Below are 21,317 nucleotides of genomic sequence, written 5' to 3'. Positions count from 1 at the left end.
TCAAATACATACAGGAGAAAATAGACCCTGTTGAAAAAATTGTACTTACTCTTGTAAGTTGAACTGATTTAAACTAAATTCAGGTGGCTTCTGCAATTTAAAGGACATGGTCTAACTCAGATTTCAGTTCTAAAACATTGTAGAATCAGATTTATAGGTCTTGTAAATTCTTTTAAAGGAAGCAGCACTGCAATTTATTTTATAATATCATAATTATTTTTCTATTTTGCATTTCTGTGAGTTATATTTTGCTTTCTGTTATGCTCCCGGTTTAAATCCTTAAAGGGTAATTAGTATCTATTTCACTAGAATCAGTGGGAGTAAGACATTTCAGAAATAGGGAACTCTGACATTTAAGGAGAGATCAGCATGAATGTTTAAGTTTCTTCAAGTAAATCTTATTCTGGTCATATAGCTACATACACTTTAGGGATATTGCCAGCTAAAAGGCCATCTGCTTGTCAGTTACAAATAAAAAAAATTAATAGTACTTTACATTGCTGCAAGAACGGTCTTTGTCAATGGAAATGGCCCAACTGGAGACAAAAGGATTGCTTAGAAAAATAAGCCCTGGAACCAGTAGTATTATTTGACCATAGGTTGTGCTCCCACCCAGCCAGGATGTGCAGCTTAACCCCAGTGGTCTTTCAACACAAAAAGGGTGGAGAAGAAGGGCCGTAGAGGTCAGAGCATAAAAATCTAGGTTTGCACCATTGCTTCAAACTGCCAATATTTAAATAGTGTCATGTAATAAGAAATTAAATGCCCCTTGTGCTGGAATTGGATGGTTTGCCCATGCAAGGCTAAACCTGTGGTAAAGATGAGAGACATATGATGTCCAAAAACACTTTAAACTGTCTCTTTTAGTCATAAGCCACTGCTCTTTGAAACAATTCCTGTGTGGTTCTGAGCACATCCTGAGAAAATGTTCTCGTTGTCCTACTTCTTCTAATGTGTACTCTAATAAGGGCTCCTTTAATCTGTACTTTAAATCTCCTTTAATCTGGTCACTGTTTTACACTTTGAGATGTACCCCTGAGGCCTCCTCTTGCCTCAGAAGAAGCTTGAAAAGAACCATAACTTGCTGCTTGCTTTCTCAGACATGTCTACGTCTACATTCCTGGAGTTGATGTTGGTCCTGATAGACATGTCCTAAAAGCAGACTCCATCCTAGATGCAAAAGTGGTCTGTGTAGCTGGCAACGAAGCACGGCACTCATGGAAATACTCACTGGTGAAGTCGAGGTCTGATGAGACACACAGTTTGTTGGTCACTTTGCAACCTGAGTGACTTAACTAAAGTCAATTCCAACAACCCATTTGAAATCCAAAAGAGCAAGCAGAAAAGTTTCCTGAACAGTGTGGTATGCCTGTGGGAAACAACGATAGTGCCCCAAACGTGACTGTTTTCACTGTCACCCCAACAGTACAGGGTGACACTTGAGCAAATACAGCTGCAGTGGTGGTGTATCACTGCCCAGCTGTGCAAGCTTGGGAAGAGGTATGCGCTTGACAAATGTGTTTGGTTCAGTGCTAATTACATTGCCAAACCACTGTGTGTGTGTATGTGGGTGTGTACGGTAGAAGATCAGAGAGTTGTCTTAGCTCATCTGAGCACCAGTATCTTGCCTAAACTAGTCACTGATGCTCTGTTTGTGTCCATGGCAAGGTAGGGTAACACAGCCTGCTCTAACCTAGGAGATAAAGCTTAGAAAGCTAATTTAGAAAATGAGTAGCTACGATTTAGTTAGCTGAACATGTGATAAAAGTCTCCCCTCATTTAAAAAATAAACTACCATGAAATATTTTCAGAATATAGCATACTTAAGACATTTTAATTCCCTTCTAGGCTTAAAATTCACATCAAAAACATTCTCAACTTCTTTAATCTGTCTATTGCAATGAACGTTGACTCTCTCCGTTTCCAGCCTAGCCTGGTTCACTCCTTCTTAGGAGCCTGGTGACCCTGGGCTCCCTGGGGATCACCAGACTGCTGCTGGCCTTAGTGCAGACACCTGCTCAGCATAGCACACTGCAGCCCGTGACTCCCGGGCTCAAGCAGTCTGGCAGACTCATCCTCCCAGGTAGCTGGGACTGCAGGTGTGCACCACTGCGCCCAGAAAACAGCATGCCAGCAGCATCCTGGGCTGCATAAGAGGAGGATTGGCCAAGGGAGGCGATCCTTGCCCTCTGCTCAGCTCTGGTGAGGCCACACCTAGGGTGCTGTGTCCAGTTCTGAGCTCCCCAGTACAAGAGAGATGTGGACTTACTGGAGAGAGTCCAGCCAGCACAGGGCCACAAAGATGGTTAAGGGACTGGAACCTCTTCTGTAGGAGAGGCTGGGAGAGGTGGGACCGTTCAGCCTATAGGAAAGGAGGTGCAGGGGGATCTTGTTCCTGTGTACAAATACGATGGGAAGTAACAAAGAGGAGGGAAACTGACTCTTCTCAGTAGTGCCCAGAGACAGGACAAGACGCAATGGGCACAAATTGAAACATATGAAATTCCATCTGAACACAAGAAAACACTTCTTTACTGTGAAGGGTGATTTAACACTGACTGTTACAGGTTGGGCAGAGAGGTTGTGGAGTCTCTATCCTTGGACATACTTAAAACTCAACTGGATACAGTCCTGGGCAACCTGTATGAGCTGACCCTGCCTGAGCAGGGGCTTGGACATGGTGACCTCCAGAGGTCCTTTCCAACCTCAACTATTCCGTGACTTTGTGATTCTGTGAATTTGCTTCGAGGAAAGAAAGCTCCAAGTCTTTATTGAGTTGGTACTATAAGGACAGTACCTTTTAATGTCCAGTCTGTAGTAAATTCAGACAGCCCTGATACAGGAAATAGGCACTAATCTTAACATAAACATAAGGTTTACCCTTATGTAAATTACACTGGATTCACATAAATTGCATGTTTATTAGTATTCTTGTCTTTCACTCTCATTTGCCTATAATTTTCATTTGTGCAGCTCTCTTCAATTATGGCTTTAGTTGTATTTCCCAGTTTGTATTCACCCCTCAACAACAACAAAAAAAAACCAAAACAAACCCAAAGAAAGAAATAAACACACTGTGTATTTTGTTTCTTGATAAAGAGTTAAGAAAATTTGAGATCTGTCCTCTTTTTACTACCTTGCTGTTGATTACTAATCTGTATTTGTATTTATGCATACACACATGCACATGCTCAGGCACAAGATCATTTAAGTTAAATCATTCAGGTGTTTTGACATTGTATGGACTTCAGCGGTTTCTTCCATTTTTTAAGTTTAGCTGTCAGCCTTCAGAAACCACATTAGTAGCCACTAACACTAAACATTACTGATTATACTCAGATTTTTATGAAAGTAAGAAATCTAAATCTTCAGTCCTACCTCACTGATCTTCAGTGCTCTGAAAAAACAGAGCAAGTTCAAAACTTCATTGCTGCAAGCGTGGTAGATGAAGGTAGATGAAGCCACCAACCAGAATGTCTCCCAGGCCACCTCGTGGTGGGCACTGCCACAGAAGAATATAGCGTGCACAGATATTCTTGGTGACTGTTCAGCTGCTTTAATTTATAGTTGAATTATGCTGACAGTCAAGTGACCTGGGCAACAAAGAGATATTTTAAAGCAGTTTTGTAGGTTGCTCACATCTATATTCAAAAACCTTGGCCCATGTTTCTCGCACTGATTCCTTACCCATTTGCACCTAAGTTTCATTCTAAAACTCAGAAAGATGAAATAACGCAACCCTGTTCATGCTGGTGTCAGGCATCTGAGTTACACATTGTTTTGCTTCACCTCTTTTCAACTAGCTGTGACTTCTGCAGATGAAAAGTGCTGTTATTAATGCTGAACACTGGTCTTCCGTGTTGAACTGCGGAAGGCACAGTCTGCCAATCCAGCAGTACAGTGTGTGGTCACAGGGACTAAGCACTGAAAATACAAACCTGGAATGTATTTGTGTGGCATTAACTAGGTCTCAACCCAATCTTTTCCTACTGTTGCTGTAGCCTGAAAAACTATGCAAATGCGTTGCTGCTGAAGAAAGGAGAGAAAACGAAACAAGTCCAGACAACAGAAACGCCAGCTCACATTAGTATTCTGCCATGGTGAAATAAACCAGATTGTTCAGACAAAATAGGCACAAACAAAGGTCTCATTGGGAATATAGCTGCTTGAATAGGAACAGCTCTAATCTCAGTAGTGCCACAAATCCCCTTTGAGAAAATGAATTTTGGAACACTTTAAATTTTTAACTGTTTTTCAGTTTCCATGGAATAGCACTGTGCCTCAGGCCACTCTTAATAACGTTCCTGGCTTGCCCTGCTGTAACAATCTGTAAAAACTCATCCAGTCAGATGATTAGTGTTTTAATATCAAATTGCTTTGGAGTACATTTACGGTTGGAAGTGCATAATAGTATGTTTTATTATTGCTGTAAAACTAAAAACAAACCAAAAAAAAGCTAGAAGAGAAGTGGTTTGCTTTTTTTGCCCATTGGGGAGCTCTGGTTTGTTATTACATTCTATGCAATGATAATTAATGACTCCACAACCAGCAGTAAAAAAGTGTTCCCTGGCTAAAATTTTCAAAAGTAACTAATGATTTGGGGTTTCTTTGCTTTTATGTGTTCAGTTTGAAATACCTTAAAGAGGGACCTGGTTTTCAGAAAATGCTAAGCACTGACTTTCTGCAAATCATCTACCTTCCTCTTAAAACTTTCAGACCCTGTTATTTTAAGGTCATGGTAGATTCTGTTTACTGGTAACAAAAGAGAAGTATGTCAATTCACAAATTAGTAAAAGAGCACCAGAGCAGATCACAAATAAATCCATTACAGGGGAAAATATTTTGAAATGATAGCTTCCTTGCACCTGCAAGAACAGACTTCTAGACTCTTGGGATGATTGGAAGCTGCTTAATGAACAAGCATGTAAGCAAAAGAGGGTAGGCTAGGGACCGGTTCTAGCAGTTGTTTTGTATTACTCAGTAAAAGAAAGATCAAGACCACATCCTACAGTCTTGGGTGGTGCTTGGACATGTCCGAGTACTTTTGAATGTCACTGTACATGTTGCGCCTGCCTGAAGCTGTCCTGGAGCCTGGCTGTCCTTTGCCCGGCAGGTGAAATCACTGTTAACACCTGTCCAAAGTGGGGAACATGTGACTGAATCAGAAGGCTGATGTTTCAGCCTTGGTGTCAATGCTCATCAAAGTACGATGGAGAAAGGAGCACCATAAAAGTTCTTATTTCATCCACCCAAATGACTCAGCTTCAGAAAAATCCAGAGAGGCTTCTAGGTCTTTCCTGCAGCTCAGCTGCACTGGAGCAGGCAGAAGAAAGCGAAGGACTGAAGGAGAAAGCATGTAACCGCTTCCAAGCTCTTCCTCTGCCACAGCGATTACACCAGGGCATCCTTATTTCACACTCCTCTACTTCTAGTCATGTTCAGTTAGCCCAGATTAAGAACCTTTGGACATACATCTCCCCAGATCAGTTCCAGTCTTTTAAACAGCCTTGCCTTTTCTTCGAAGGGCAGTTTCTTGCCAGGGCAGGTATGCTGGATGTTCAGGTCAACTTTTCAGAAATACATTTCTCTTCTGATACCTGAGGTTCTCACACTTTCAAGTGCAAATTGCCTTTCTATTCATCTCAGCAAGATGCAACTTTTGGTCCTGTAAAATGAACAACGAGCACGCTTGCAAACAACCAGATCACTGTGCTGCGGCTGATTTTTCATGCAAGCAGACGTGTCAGAGGTCAGTGAAGGCAAAGCAGCGTAGTGCTTAGTAGCTCAGGGTGCCCAGCTGCATGGAGCTGGCTGGGCTGCTGATGGGGGTTCCTCAGTTTTTAATCCTAAATCTATCCCATGTTGGGATTATTCTTGTTACATCAGACACTAGGCAAGGCTCTGCATTTGCTCTACCTTCCCCAGGATTGTCCACTCCCGCTTTGCAGAGGTCTCTGTCCCTATTGCAAGTCCCTCCTCCCAAATCTTGTGGTTTACCTAGCACATGCTCATCATCCTTTTGCTTCACGGTGTCCTGGGTGATGGGATTTATCCACACGCACCAAAATTTCCACAGCAGGATAATGAAAGTGGTTATTGTTTTCCTCCAACTCTCTTCCTTTGCTATTATCTTAGACTTCCCATCACTAATTCTCCTCAGCCTGGCTGAAGGAGAGAAGACTGTTCATCTCGTTCCAATCTAAAAGGAAAAAGCCTGGAAGTAAGGAGGCAGCATCAAATGATCACACTTCTGATGACTGCTCTGACTTTCGTGGGCTATCCTCTGGCTGTGTGTCACTGTGGCCTAGAACAAGCACCCTAGCATGGGGAAGTCCTACCACTATAGATGCACTGCGGTTCTCACAGACACACAGACTTCTGGGCCCAGGGATGCTGGGTCTGCAGAGAAGGCTGAAAGGTTCTTCTTTTCTGAACTGAAAGGGTGCTATTCTGCTTTTGCCGAACAATTTGATTTTACAACTCCTGACAACTCCTGCTAACTGAGTTTTGCTATCTGACTGCTGCTGCTGCTAGGAGTGAGGGGAGAACACGCGCCTTCACTAACTACATCAAACTTTATGAAGCTCCATTTAGAATTAAAAAGTTTTATTTAAGGTATATGCCTACATTTGCTTTCTCGAAGTTGTTCTAGGTTGCAGAGAAGATAACCCTGGAGAAGGGACTGGGAGAAAGTGCTCAGAGCCAGGGCTGCAGAGCTTGCCAGGGTCAGGCAGTTTTTCATGCAGAACCAGGATCAGTCAGGGGCGCAGCTGAGAAGCAACGATCTGGCAGAGCTGGGCTACGAAATGCAGTGAGAGTGGCAGCTCAGGGCCAGTGAAGCAATCACGGTGGCTGATAGCACAGAAAGCGGGCAGTGTCACCCAGGAGTGGCAGGCTGGGGACACTGTGCACGGCATACCCAGCAGTGCTGCACTGCATTGTTGGCAGCACGCACAGGAGCTGGCAGCGTGCCCGGGAAATAAACATTGGAAGATGAAAGCAGGCCAGTGTGGGAGGTAGCAGCCTGCTCAGTTTCCAGCCTCTGATCACCTTCTTCCAAGCCCTGTTTCCTCACAGTGTCCCTTTCTTTTCCCACAATGAATGGATCATTGCCCTCCATCAGGCAAATGAATCGCCTTATGAAAGATGGGATTGCCCAGATGCTTCCCCAGGGAACTGCTTTGCATTCAAAGGTGTGTGTGTATCCTGAGAAAGGAGGTGATCTGATTTCTTTTAATAGACTCATTGCAGCCTCATTGTCTGGAGCATCCACAGTTGGGTGGCTTTCTCATATCCTTCTCAAAGTCTTACTGATACAGCTCTGTAGGGTGTCTATACCAACACATTAGTACAGAAATACCACAGCAAGTAGCATCAAGCTTTGAGGTCTCATTGTTGGTCCCTTGCACCAATGCTTCATGCCAAAATCTAAGTAGATCCCACAGCTGTGCGGGTCAGGCTGGTGAAGCCTGGGGATCATAAGCAGCACTTGCACAGCCTCCATCCTGCTGGGGTCTGGCTACAGCCTGGCTCTTCTGGTATTAGGAAATTTTTTTCTTGTTTATAGCAACTATCAGCCTATTTTCTTTCTTTTCCTCCACCCTATGATCAGATGCCCTAAATGAAACATATGGTAGTAAGAACAAAGCAATTGATTATTTCCCTCCACTCAGTTACTACTGTCTCCGAACATGCACCCCTTTCTTTCCTCTTCCCCCAGCTGCATACGCTGAGCAAGATGCCATACGGTATGGAATATCCCTTTGGCCAGTTGGGGTCAGCTGTCCCTGCTGTGTCCCCTCCCAGCTTCTTGTGCCCCCCAGCCTTGTGGTGTGAGGCAGGGGGTGTGAGAAGCAGGGAAGGCTTTGGCTCTGTAAGCACTGCTCAGCAGTAATGAAAACATTCCTGTATTATCAACACTGTTTTCAGCACAAATCCAAAACAGAGCCCATACTAGCTACTATGAAGGAAATTAACTCTATCCTAACCAAAACCAGCACAAAGATAAGCGATGCTTTTGAAGCAAAAGCTCTCAGGTGATACGATGATATTAAATGTTACAGAATGACAGAATGGTAGAGGTTAGAAGGGACCTCTGGAGGTCATCTCAACCAGCCTCCCCCCATCATGCAGGATCAGCTAGAGCCTGCTGCCCAGGACCATGTCTAGATGGCTTCTGAGTATTTCCAAGGATGGAGACTCCACAATCTCCCTGGGCAACCTGTTCCAGTGCTTTGTCACCCTCACTGTGAAAAAAGTGTTTCCTGGTGTTCAGGCACAACATCCTGTATTTCAGTTTGTGCCCATTTCCTCTGGTCCTGTCACTGGGCACTACTGTAAAGAGCCTGGCTCTGTCGTCTTTACATCCTCCCTTCAGATATTTATATAAATTGATGACATCCCCTGAGCCTTCTTTTCTCCAGGCTAAACACTTCCAGCTCTTCCAGCCTTTCTTCATAGGAGAGAAGCTCCAATCCTCTAATCATCTTAGCGGCCCTCTGCTGGACTCTCTCCAGTAACTCCGTATCTCTCTTGTACTGGGGAGCCCAGAACTGGACACAGTACTCCCGTGCCGAGTAGAGGGGAAGGATGAAGGATGACCTCCCTGCTGGCAACACTCCTAATGCAGCCCAGGGTACTGTTACCCTTTCCGGAGGCAAGGGCACGCTGCTGGCTCATATTTAACTTGGTGCTCGCCAGGACCCTCAGGTCCTTCTCTGCAAAACTGCTTTCCAGCCAGTCAGCCCCCAGCACGTACGGGGGCCTGGCGCCATGGCTTCCCAGGTGCAGAACTTTGCATTTCCCTTTGCTGAACTGTTAGACTAACTAGATCCCAGCTATGCTGGCTCTGTATTTATTTTGCCTGTTGTTACTACTTATTGGCTCATTCTTTCTTGCACTGTTTATGTGGGACTGCCAAGTGGCAATTTAGCTGCATCTGTGCTGGGTGCACATGAATCCTTCATGAGTGCTACCCTGTTCTAGAAATGTAAATTCACACATTGGCTTCATCAGTATCATTCTGAATGCAACTAACATCAATTATGTATGTTTCATTATATTTTTCATCCTCTTCCAAGGTGCAGAATTGCTTATACAGTGTATTATTTCATCTTTGGGGTTTTTGCTGGTAATATATATGCTAGGCTGGGTTCTGTACGCAGAAGTATTCTGAAGCTGCCTCTTCTTGAAGCTGAATGAGGCCTGTTACCTCAGCCTCTCCTTACAGGGAAAGTGCTGCAGCTTTGCCTGGACAACTTGGTGGCATCCACTGAACTCGGTACAATTTGTTGAAGTTTTCCTTGCATTTGGGGATGCAAAACTGGACATGCTATTCTACGTGTGGCTAAATAGAAACAGATAACCATTTTACCTGGCCTACTGGCTATGCTCCTGGTGGTACAACGCAGGATGACCTTGGCCTCCTTTGCTGCCAGGACACAGGACTTCCTTGCAGCCAACTTGCTGTCCACCAAGACCCCCATCCTTTTCTGCAAAGCTGCTCCCCAGCCCACCAGTCCCCAGCCTGTACTGTGCGGAGAGCTCTTCCTTCCCAGGTGCTGGACTTTGGAAACTCCTTGCATTTGTCCTTGCTGAATTTCATAGACTTCCCATCAGGCCATTCCTCCCATCAGTCTAGACCCCTCTGAATGGCAGCTGTGGCCTCCAGCATTTCCACTGTCCCATTTTGGCATCACCTGCAAACGTGATGAGCAGGCACTCCATCTCCTCCTCAAAAGTTACCGAGATAGATGTCAAACAGAACTGGCCCATGATACTCTTGCTTGCTACTCCAGCAGAGTGCAACCCATTGACCCCTACCCTCTGAGCCTGACGAGCTAACCATTTCTTTCCCACCTAACTGTCCACCCTCCGTACTGTATAGCATCCCAGTTTGTCAGCTAGATCCAAAAAGATGAGGTGCGCTCTGGTACTTGGAACACCAAGTTATCTTTTCGTACTGGTGCAGCGAGGAGCGATTCCTTTGTCTGATGCGATCAAATGGACTTCATCCATACTTTAGCCAAGCAATGAATTTGCTCCCCATTATACAGAAGGGAAACTGGTTTGGATGGGGTATTGCTCCCTTCCAGCAATGCCCACAGGCCCTCAGGAGCCCCTGCCTGTCAGACTGCACTAGTCCCTTCTGCCTGCAAGGACCGTCTGACTTCCAAGTACAACGCCAGCGCCGCTGGAGGCATTACCTAGGCGGGCAGCTGCCACAGCAGGTGTGTCAGCCATGAGCCATGTCTTTACAAAAACCCAAAAATACGCGCCGGGAGCACGCTGCGGAGCTGCTCCGACCATTTCCTAAAGGCCGCGGGGCCACCGGTGCGAGGCAGCGGCCCGTCCCGGGCCCGCCGGAGGCCGAGCGAGGGGAGCCAGCGCCCGGGGGGCCGGAGCGGTGCGGGGGGCTGTCCCGCAAGGCCGGGGCGGCCGGGCACGTCCTCACCGGCGCCCGAGGGGAGCCGCCCGGCCTCCGCTCCGGGGAGAAGCGCCGGGGGCGGCTCCCGCCGTTCCTGCTCCAACGCCGAGCGTCACGGGTGAACCGCGACCCGACTGCGGCTCCTGCGCGCTGCTGGAGCGGCCCAGCCGCGCTGCGGCCCCGCATGCCGGGGCAGTGCCGAGCGGAACCGCCGCCGCCACCCCCGGCCCCGCCCGACCCCCCACCCCACCTCCCCGCACCCCGCTGGCCGCCGCAGCCCCCTCCCCCGCCGCTTCCTCCCGTCGGCCCCCTCCACGTGACCCAGCCCTTCCCCACGGCCCTCGCCCGAACCCAAAATGGCCGCCGGTGAGCCCCTTCCCAGATTGGGCATCGTGCCCGACTCCAAGATGGTTGTCAATGGAGGCTCTCCGGGGACAGCCTAGCGGGTCAGTCCGAATACTGCGGCCCGGTAGGCTGGGCGATGCCCCGCCTCAGCCAGTCCGCCGCTCGCATTGGCGCTGCCAAGGCCCAGGCCTGCTCTCATTGGCTAGAGAGGTGTCGCTCCCGCTCTCTCCGCTCCAGGGCCCGGGGAACTATTTTCCATTCGGCGGAGGGGGGCCGGGGAGGGGGCTCCGCTGAATCGCTCCGTCCGCGCCGAGCGGCAGGCGGCGGGCCCGGGCGGGGCGGCGGAGGATGCTGCGGCCGTTGGGGCCGCCGGGACGGCGCTGAGGCGTCGCTGTCCCCGCCGCCGCGCAGCGGTAGGTGCCTCCCGGCCGGGGCTCCGGCTCGGCGGACGGGACCTGCGCCGCTCGCCCCCCGGCGGCGGGAGGCGGCCGCTCCCCACCGCTGCCGCGGCCCCGCTGCCGCCCGCCGAGGCCGCGGGTCCCTGAGGGTGGCGGGGAGCTGCCGCCGTCTCCCGGCCGCGGGCGGCCAGCGCCCGAGGGAGCCGGGGGAAGGGCCGGGGCCGGGCGAGCGGGAGGGGGAGGGCTCGGCCGGGGCGCAGCGGGGTGCCCGCGGGGGAGAAGGCCGCCCCGGGGCGGTGGTGGGGGGGGTGTCAGGTCCGCTCGGTCCCGGCCCGCTTCTGCGGGAGGCGGGGGAAGCCGGGGCGGGCGGCGGCAGCGAAGCCCGGGGCTGGGGGCTCGACCTGCCCCAGCCCGAGCTCGGTGCCGGCGGCCGAGGCGTTCGGCCGGGGGTGCCCCGTGTCGGGCGGCGGCGGGACGGCCCCGCCGGGCGGCCGGGTTAGTGCTGGGGCTGGTGCGGGAGCGGGAGCAGGGGCCGGCGGTCCCCCGGAGCTGGGCTTGCACGCACGTCTGTCCGTGTGGAAATCGCACTTGCAAAATTGCCGTTCAGGTCTTCGGGGCACACAGCCTAGCGTTAACCCCTTCCGCGGGGCTGGGACGTTACTCGTCAGGCAGCTCTCCTGGGAAGTGCTCGTAAAAGTTTGGAAGTCGTCTTCATATGCAGCTTAAAGTTATGAATGGCTTCTTGGAACCGTAGAAGCAGTAAATCGCGTTATTTCTGCTGTTGTTAACTCTGTAATTCGACACTAGCACTGGATCACAATAGCTTAATCCCCTGAAATACATTTCTGCCTCTGATATGTTTGTTTCATCGGGTTTCTGTATCATCTGATCACGTATTCTTATGAACGCAGCATGTACAGTAGTTGTGCTTCCATTCCCTGAATGCTCACAGAAGGCATGCACACACCCCAACCCCTTCCTCAAGCTTGTTGGAAGTTTTCTGCAATGTGGTTATGGTTGTAAGCTACAAATTTTAGGCTGCTCATCATACGGGGTACCCATATCCCATGGTGTGAGGTATGATCCCTGAACGTGCAACACATACCTTCTTGTGACAAATACAGTGCTTTTCCACTGAAGCTTATTCTGGTATTGGTTGTGAGTTCAGTAAAGGTGTGCCTTTTCTCACGTAATTTGCAACAGCTTCAGGAGTGCTTTTGTTGGTGCAGTATATTCCCATAACAAGAAAATATTTTGGGTATAGATGTGGCCCAAGTGAACTAACAGTTTGCGGGGAGATGCTATGAATGGAAAGTACTACTGAAGCTTTCATTTATATAACCTTATTGAGAAATAAGTATGTTGCATCAGTTTGCATGGAAGTTGACTGGATATAATTTCAAATTGATCTGCATCCTTCAGAAGACAGGGGAATTAAGTATGCATTGGATATAGAGTGAAAATCTTGACAGGTTTTTTGTGGGTTTAAACCATTGAGCATGAAAACTGCCTTTTCATGACTATCTGAATGCTTCAAATACTTCAAATAGATTTGAATGTTCTGTTTTCTTGAGTTTTTACTTTACCTTAACATCTTCTGTGTAATTTTTTTTAAAACCTAAACTTTCCTTAGAGATGAGCAATTACATTTCAGGGCACTTGCCCCTCACCCCCTCCCACTACTGAGTGAATGGCAGAAAAGACCCTTCTGTGGTTGCAAGTACCACAGTATGTATTTTACTAGGTTTCAAGCGTGTTACCATTTAAGATGTAGTTTTAGAATCGTTTTACTTTAATAATTTTGTTATTATCGTATGAGTTAAGGCCCAGTACTAGAAGGAAATTGTTCAGTTGCTGGACCCTTTAGTGTGACCTTCTTTTCTAGAAGTGCTTTTATTTTTATTATGGGATTATACAATGAGGGTGTAATTCCTAATTTCCTTACATGTAAACCTGGTTAACTTCAGTTTAGGGAAGTTACTCCAAGATACAGTATTTTTCAAAAGAGACTTTTTAGTCCCGTTCTACTCCACAAAGTATATTTGTGCAACATGGAGGTAGTAATTTATGGGTGTCGGAAGTTTTGAGTCCCACAAATTATTGAGAAGGATGGAGTGTCCTTTCATAAGTCTTATTTCAGGAAGGGAAGTTGGGGTTGTGTCACTAGGTAATGACCATGGAGTACATCATAGCCCCCAAATGCCGTTTGCCTTACTCAGACCTCGTAACTTTTATGCTGAGTTCAAATCTCTCATGGGCCACTGTGCCTACGGATGACATTAAGGCAATTTTGTAGTTAAATTCTGTTGCAAGCGTAGAAATGTTGAGGTGTGGTTCACACAGCTCAAGATCTTGTGTTGTACAGGTTTGTGCTATTAAAGGCTTCCCACTGAAGATGTCTTGCGGCCTTCAGCCTCGACATAACCCCTGTTACCTTGAATATCCCCAGTTGATGAAGTTGCTACAGTGACATGCTGAAAGAAGGCAAGTTTCCAAGTTAACCTCCTCATTCATTCAGCTGTCAATCTGCAAACCAAGATATTGAAGTGGACCTGGTATCAAAGCAATAGGGTCTCTGTCAGAACAGGTCTAGTTTTGTCTTTTTTGTGGATTTTGTACATTAGTCACTATGGCAGAGTGAATCAGCTATACTTTTAGGTTGCATTCTTTGTCAGTCCAAAGCAAACTACAAAAAAGACTAGGCAAAACAATTTTGAGACCTGATAGACTGAGCTGCTGAAATCTGTTCTGAGTTTTCCAGTCGGTCTGGATGTCTTGCATCTGCTCTGGTTTCAGAATTGCATTAGCAATACAACAACTAGTGAATTTGGACAGCTGGGTGGCATGCAATAGCTTGACGTGACTTCATATGTGTGACAGCATTGGAAAAATGGCTAGGTTAGTCCTTGGAGGAATATCTAGAATTTCTCTTCTATTGCTCTTGTAATGATGGCAGGTACATCTAAGAAAGAGAGAGCTGACGGAAGGGATTTGAAATCAACTGTGTTCAATTAGAAAGTTGGGGGGGGGAGGTTTAATGTTATGAAACATCTGAAACCTGTCACTCTGCAGCAGGGTTCTGGGAGGACCATTCATCACATTTGATGTGGCAATTCACGTATTTCCCTGATGGACTAATAACCCAAGATGGTATAACGTGCATTTTTCTGGTCTCATTAATTATCTGTAAAGTTGAGAGAAATGTATTTCAGTCTAATCAAAGGGTAGCGCTGATTGCTGTTAATATTTGTAAAATTTGTAAACCACCTTGTCCTGTGATAGCCTGTTGCTAAATATATCAGCTTTTGGTAGATACTTCATGGATTCAGGTGACTCCATGTAACTTTCATAGAGTAGATTTATCTAGTCTTAAGATTTAGTTAAAGTGGTGATGTTTCATTACTGCTACTAGTTGTGAAAACAAATGTAAAATCTAAAGAGCATACCTTTTTTCTTCGCTAAAATGTACATTCCTGACTTTGTAGAATGAAAGAAGTTTTGACGTAAAGGCTTCGCCATAAACTCCTAAAATACTGATTCAGATTCCGAAGTATTGGAAGTTATTCTTCTATATATGTAACTATAGTTAAGTAATTCTTGAGTAGCTGTCTATTTTTAGGCTGATTTCCTTGCCTCTTGTTTCCCCAAGAGCTATGTTTTGGTAGTTTCTTCAACCTGTAAGGGGAAATTAGCACTTAGTATTATGTTGTGGTATTTATGCCTAGAGGCTTCATTAAGACTACAAGGTTTGGTTGTGTTGAGCAATATGCATCTCCAGCTCCCCTCCATCTGATCATGGCCTGCACTGTACTGAGATCCCTGCTGTCTTCTAAAGATGTCTACCTAGTTATAAATAAGTGTGGGCTGATTCATGGGGTTTGGGGTCAGAAGGATTATTGGCTTTTCTGATACTGTCAACGTATGTATTAGTTTGAAACAAACATGCAATTGCTCCATTGAATAAGTGCCCTGAAACATTGTATGTTTGTGTGGTTTGGTTGTTGGACAGCTTATTTTAATCTCCGAGCTATATCTAGTTAAAATATTGTATTTAAAATTTAGTAAATGTATGCTATACCTTCTGGAGCCCTTATACTTTGTCAGCTCTATAAATTAACTCTGACACACTGAATATTTTTCACCAGCTAACATAGCTGTTAGTTAAGTTAAATAAAGGAGAAAAGCCCACATGCTCTCTCCATGCATACAGCTGGACATCTCTGTTAAATTTTTCAACAAAAAAAATGAAATTTTGATTGCTTTTTAAAGCTTCATGAATACACTAATTGGTGAATCATCTAATGTGCAGTTTAGTTTCAGGAAATATGAAATGGCTCGCTAACTTCACGGTTATAAGATTATGCAGACCTTCTGAAAATCTCAGTAAGAAAATGTGTGCAGTGGTGGTGGTTGATATTTTTGGCTGTGAGAGGTTGGCTAAAACTCAATGCAGTTATGCATAGTCTGCACTAGTTTATATGGTAGAAACTCCTTTGAAGAATTATCTGGAAGGAAGAAAGAATAATTTTACAGGTTTATCTGCTCTTGGGACCTTACCCAGATTTTGTTAAAGAAGTTTGCAGTCAGGAACCTTTTCTGGATCTGTAACTGGTCCCAAATTCCTGGATAACATGGTAGTTGCTTTTTGCCCTGTGCTTTTACACAGTCGTGGTTGTTGAATTCTTCAGCCTTAATGTTGGACAGCTGCAAAACATTTAAAGCCTATCTGAGAGATTGGGATAAGGAGGAGGGGGGAGATGGAGGCTTCCCAGATAAGTAATACTTCTTGAGGACTCTGAAGTATTTTCTTTATGTAGCCATATACGGTGTGTTTCTGGTTAGCTGTACTACTTGGTTATGTATTGTGTTATCAGTTGAAGTATTTAAACCACTAGTCCTTTTTTTGTGAAAGTTTAGGTCTCTACAGTAGTCGAAGAATCAAAGAGGTCAGGAATTTGCTTTTCTTTTTGCTGTAGCAGAATAAGAAAAAAATCAGTGCAGTGCATAAGATCCCTTTCGTAAACTCAAGGTTTTTTATAATAAATATTCTCATTGTTGAAGATGCGTGGAACATTCTTAGAATATTGTGGCATTGCAATACATATTGTAATGCTTACGCCAGGCACCAGTTTCTTAAAGGCAGAAGCTTTTACAGTGTTTAGAAGTGCTTCAGCAATTTCTGATTAGAGTACATTTACAGAGGTGAAATTTAAAAGATTGTTTAAAAATTTTAAGTGCAGTTGAACTAATAGAAAATATTTTTTTCTGCAGTACTAGATCTGATAACATTTTTGTTCCTCCTCCAAAGAATGGATTCTGATATTAATTCAATTGTCAGCCTGGCTCCCAGATTAAATCATTTGGGCCTCATTGCTCAAGGCCCAAATGTTAGCCACAGGATTAAGAATTCTAATTCTGGGATAAAAAGTTCTGGCACTTAGCACCTTTGACATGTTTCCGTTAGGCTAGTAGAGACTCAGAGACTGCAGTTGAATGAATTAGGTTTGATCAAGGCTGTGATAAAACCCGATCAAGATAGTATCTTGGAATATTTGGCCTTTAATAACAAAAGTTTAGGTTGTAGTGATTGCTTATGCCAGTTTGACTTAATTTTTTTCTTCATGGAACTTGTCTAGCTAAGGATGAGCATGTTTAATAGGGCAGGCCTGCAGGTATCCTGTTTCTTGAAAAGAAGGCTAGGCTTCCATCTGCAAGATACCTTGAATTCTGTCCGCTTAGGTACATCTGCTTTCATATTAGGTTTTTGGTTTTGCAGTAAGGCCTGTGCAGCAGAGTCTGATTTACTGACTCGCTTATGGAAAAAGCACCCATTACTAAACTTTGTATTCAGAGAGCTTTTACATTTGGCCTCTGTGAAGAAGGAAGTATTTTAATCATTCCACTAGTGCAGTAAGAGGTCTCTTACTCTTTTGAAGTAGCATGCGGATAAAGTGAATTAATTTTAGACTGCATATTATCTTTAATCTGCAGTTGACTGAAATCTCTGTGTGATAGATTTGGTTAAACACTTCCACTGCTTAGCTGATGCTTTGTTTTTTTAGATCTTTAATTTTCACATTTCTGTTGGGGAATGGTGAATTACATACCTTTTTTTTAAACATGTTAAACCTCATGTGAATAGAAAGTGGAATTCAATTAAATACACAAATAGCATTTTAAAATTGGTGTGTAGTTTATTACTTCAGATGTGCTGGATGAGTAGTTAAACCAGCAATTTTATCAAAACACATTTTCTATTTAAAAATTTGCTCAATAAGTTGAAATTTCTATTCGCTTGTGTCTTTCAGATTTGGTTGATCTCATTTCTCATTCATTGGCCTTACTCAGGGCTTGGAAGAGGAAAATAACTATGTATTTTTAAGCTGCCAGACAGTTGTGGTGGTAAAATTATTAATACTTAAGACTGAGAGGTCTGGCTAAAAGGTTATCTGTACTAAAAAGAGTATTCCTTTCAAGTAAAAGTCTTGTGATTGTTTCCAACTCCTGACATCTGAGCTAGGGTAATACTGGGTGGCTGTGCCACTCTTATGGGCTCCACTAAGAGCCATCTCTCCATATTGTCACATTACTGCTTGAGTCCTCATTAGAATTGTGGCTGTTTAGCAAGGGACTTGAGGAGTCCATCGCTTCCAGGGCTGGGTACCTGGTTTTGTTAACGTTTAAATGATTTATTTTTTTTTCCTTGCCTTTTTCCTTTTTCTGAAATAGTATATAGGTTGGGTCTCTGTGATCACTTGGCAGAGAACCCAGAGAGATGCTGTTAATGTTCCCTCACTGTTATCATAGTTAATAAAGCTTCTGTCTGACCTGTCCTAAATTGTACCTGCGTTATTATGCATTTGGAGTCCCCAGATTCTTTGACACAGTTTCTCAATTTCAACCAGTCAACCAGTTTGTTTAATCCACGATGTTATCCTTTTTCTTCAGGGTTAGTCGGTAATGGTTGTTGAGGGAGACCAACGCCGAGTGCTGGCATTGGCCTGACAGCGGGCTGGGGTGTGCTGGCACGAGGGGGTGCAGGACAGCGGGTGATGGTGTAGCGTTGTCCCTTCAGACTGCAGTGACTTGTTCTCTCTGGAGTCCGTCTCATCTAGCCACACCTTTAATGTAAGAAAAGTCTCTTGAAACCAGCGAGCAAAGTTTCTGCTGCCAAGATCTCACCAGGTATTTCTGCAAGTTCTCGCCAGCCCCAGTGGCTTAACTCATCTGGGCATTTGACATTCTTTACCACTTTGGCAGCAAACATGGTCAGCTTTGATTTTTGCTTTATTTTTATTTATTTATTAATAGTAAGTCAAGACCTTAATACAGATAGTCACAATGCTGGGTAGATTTGGATATAAATTGGATTTAAAGTTTCAGTATCAGACCAGCTTTATCTTCAAATATGTATGTAGTTTATCTACTGAAGAAGTTCCTCATAATTATTGTCCCTAAGATGCGGATGCCTTATTTATGGAAGCAAGACATTTGACAACAAGACCTCTTGTTCTTACAGATGTAATACAAATTATACATAATAATTTAGATTAACATTATGAGATTAAAATTTCTGATAATACAATCTTGGAGAATGCAGAGGTACTGTCTCTGTGTTTAAGGCCCTGAAATGCAAAGTACTGACTCTGGGAGAGGGTGTTGGGGGTATGTTAATAAATACTTCACCTGTTTTTTTTATTCTTTGCTGAGCAGCATGTATTGGCCAGACAGGTTTTTTCTAGGTGTACACTTTGATGGTCTGGGTTGTTCTTATGTTACATGTCATTACTGTATTTCAGGAGTACATCATTTGCCTGTTAGTATTTGCTGGCAGCATTATCTTATAGCCTGTTTTGCAATTAACAACATTCTGTTCCATCTTGGATTATGGCATTGTGATTGTTGGTTTCTTTTGACTTAGTTGTCTTTAGAAGAGAATGTTTGAAATGGACATTTGAAGAAAACCTATGTTTATTCTGGAAGCTTAACATATTTTAGAAATACTGATTTTTTTCTAATTCCTAGTCACTTATTTTGAGGATGAAAATAATTTTTTGCTCTTTACTATAAAGATAACTTAGCAATTAGTCCTCCAGCATGACAATTCCAATATAACTTATCTTATGGTCTTCTGTGGTGCTTTCATGTCTCAATTAAAATGTTTGCAAGTTCAGTAAATCCACATGGTAGTCTATATATAGAGGTATTTTTATTGCCCATTGAATTGTATCCTAGCAAATTTATTTGAGTAAATACAAGGACTCTTTCAGATTGACCTGCTGATCTACTGTTTCCCAACTCTGAAGGGAAAATCCGGGGATCTTGACAAAAGTTTTAATATTTAAAATGCTGAAACAGTTGTGCAGTAAGAAGGGAGAAAACTGCTTTGCCTTGAGAGTCTGGGTTGACCAGTGTCAATTCTCATGTGCAAGTGATATGGTTTTGTCCGCTCAAATTCCTTGGGGTCTGAAGCATCTGTTAGAGGATTTAGTGTTTTTGTTGGTAGAACTGTTAGTCCTTATATGCATATGACCTGGTTTTATTCTTCCAAACTCCTTTCGGAGTGAAGCATCTGTTAAAGAATTTTCAGTGTTTTTGTCAGAAGGAATGTGACTAAAGTTCAAAACTGTCAAGTAATTACACTCATCTATAGCTCAGAGTTGCTTATGTGGATGACTGATGACCGCTGCATTGAACAATTTTTCTATTTTGATACTTGTCTAACAATTGTGAACAGAATAAATGAGGTTAGGGGTCATAAGGTCCAGACCAGTAATTTGTGTCTGAAAAAGTAGTAGTCATCTTCTATTTTAGATTAAGGTTTGGACATAGATTCAGCATGGCATGTGGTTTTGGAAAAACATTTTGTTCACTGTATGTATAGTAATGTATGTAATTGAAGCAAAACTGAATTTTGTTGATTAAACTTGTTTCCAGAACTAGGTCTAGAAGCCAGCTTCTAGGGGCTAACTCTTAAGTGGTCTGAAAGTTTGAAATCTCCCATCTTTTGTGCATTTTTTGGTTTGTCTCTTCCTCACATCTGTTTATCACTGTTTGGGGTTTTTGTTGGTTTGGGGTTGTTTGGTTTTTTTTTTGTTCATTTGGTTTTTTTAATGGTGGGTGCTGTTTGGCTTTTTTGCAACTGGTTTTGATCACAGTTTTAAGAATGGAAAAAATTTGCATAGTAATGCATCTTCAGTTGTCTTTCTGAGGCTGTCTATATTTAACTGATATTTGGAAATCGTTGTTAGTAGTAAGCTCCAGACACAGCCCTGTTTTCATCAATACCGTTGGTTTATTTTGGTAGAAAATAGTCTCCCTGAGCATCATAGATGACAATAGATAAGCTGAAGATTTGCAGTTAGACTTATTGTATAAATAGTTCTTAAGATATGACTAGTGTTAGTCCTATAAATTCTTCCTTATAGGCTCAAAAATTATAATATTATGAATTTGGGTTTTTTGTTATGCAAATATTTCCCTTATTATGACTGTGTAAAAGAAAGACTGCAAAAGATCTACATAGCCCATGAATTCTATAACAGTTTTTAAACTTCAGTCAAATATGAGAGATTAATCAATTTTGTAGCATAAGCCAATCATCTCAATGCTAGTCAAGCTAACGTGGTATACTAATAGTATATCTACGCGTGGTAGGTCATCCCTGTACTTTGCCAGTTTCATTGACAGACAGGTGTAATGTCACACAAGGTTCTTAATGGGACACTTGCATTGGCATTTTCTATTTTCCTGAGAAATATAGAGGCATTAAGATTATTTTTTTTCTTTCCTCACAATCCCAGAGATCAGCGAGTAAAGCAAACCTGAAAATTGTGGGCAAAAGAGAATATTGTTATGTAAGGAGATAAAATGCCATACAGCTGTGGTTTACAACTTGTTCATTACTATGAAATTTGATAAAACTATATTCCTCTTTTTTTAACATTAATGCTTTGTTTGACAGAAGTTTGATACAGCAAAGATGTGCAAAGAAATAGTTCTGCCCTTTTTGTTATGCAGTACAAATCTAGAAAGAGGCTAGTCTTGTTCAAGGTCCATTCTCAACTTTTTCCTGTGAACTCACTGCTTGTATCTCATTTTCCGAGTTCTCACAAATATTGGGCTTGGTTTTTTCTGTTACTCACAGA

General features: G+C 43.8%; 1 protein-coding gene across 2 annotated transcripts in view; it reads left to right on the top strand.

The window, feature by feature from the left end:
- The first annotated feature begins 10,752 nt into the window (after nucleotides 1-10,752).
- SOCS5 (suppressor of cytokine signaling 5) overlaps nucleotides 10,753-21,317 on the top strand; it is a 35,545-nt gene continuing 24,980 nt past the window's right edge. The window contains exon 1 of one of the 2 annotated variants that reach the window (XR_008749222.1): nucleotides 10,753-11,184. The gene's annotated coding sequence lies outside the window, so the exon portion shown is untranslated. The remainder of the gene's footprint in view (nucleotides 11,185-21,317) is intronic. The other variant, XM_055816348.1, reaches the window with a different exon arrangement.

This window comes from Falco peregrinus, chromosome 11 (assembly GCF_023634155.1).
Source record: "Falco peregrinus isolate bFalPer1 chromosome 11, bFalPer1.pri, whole genome shotgun sequence".
NCBI classification, from domain to species: Eukaryota; Metazoa; Chordata; class Aves; order Falconiformes; family Falconidae; genus Falco; species Falco peregrinus.
Note: the sequence above shows the minus strand (reverse complement) of the source record. Positions and strands in the feature narration are given on the sequence as shown.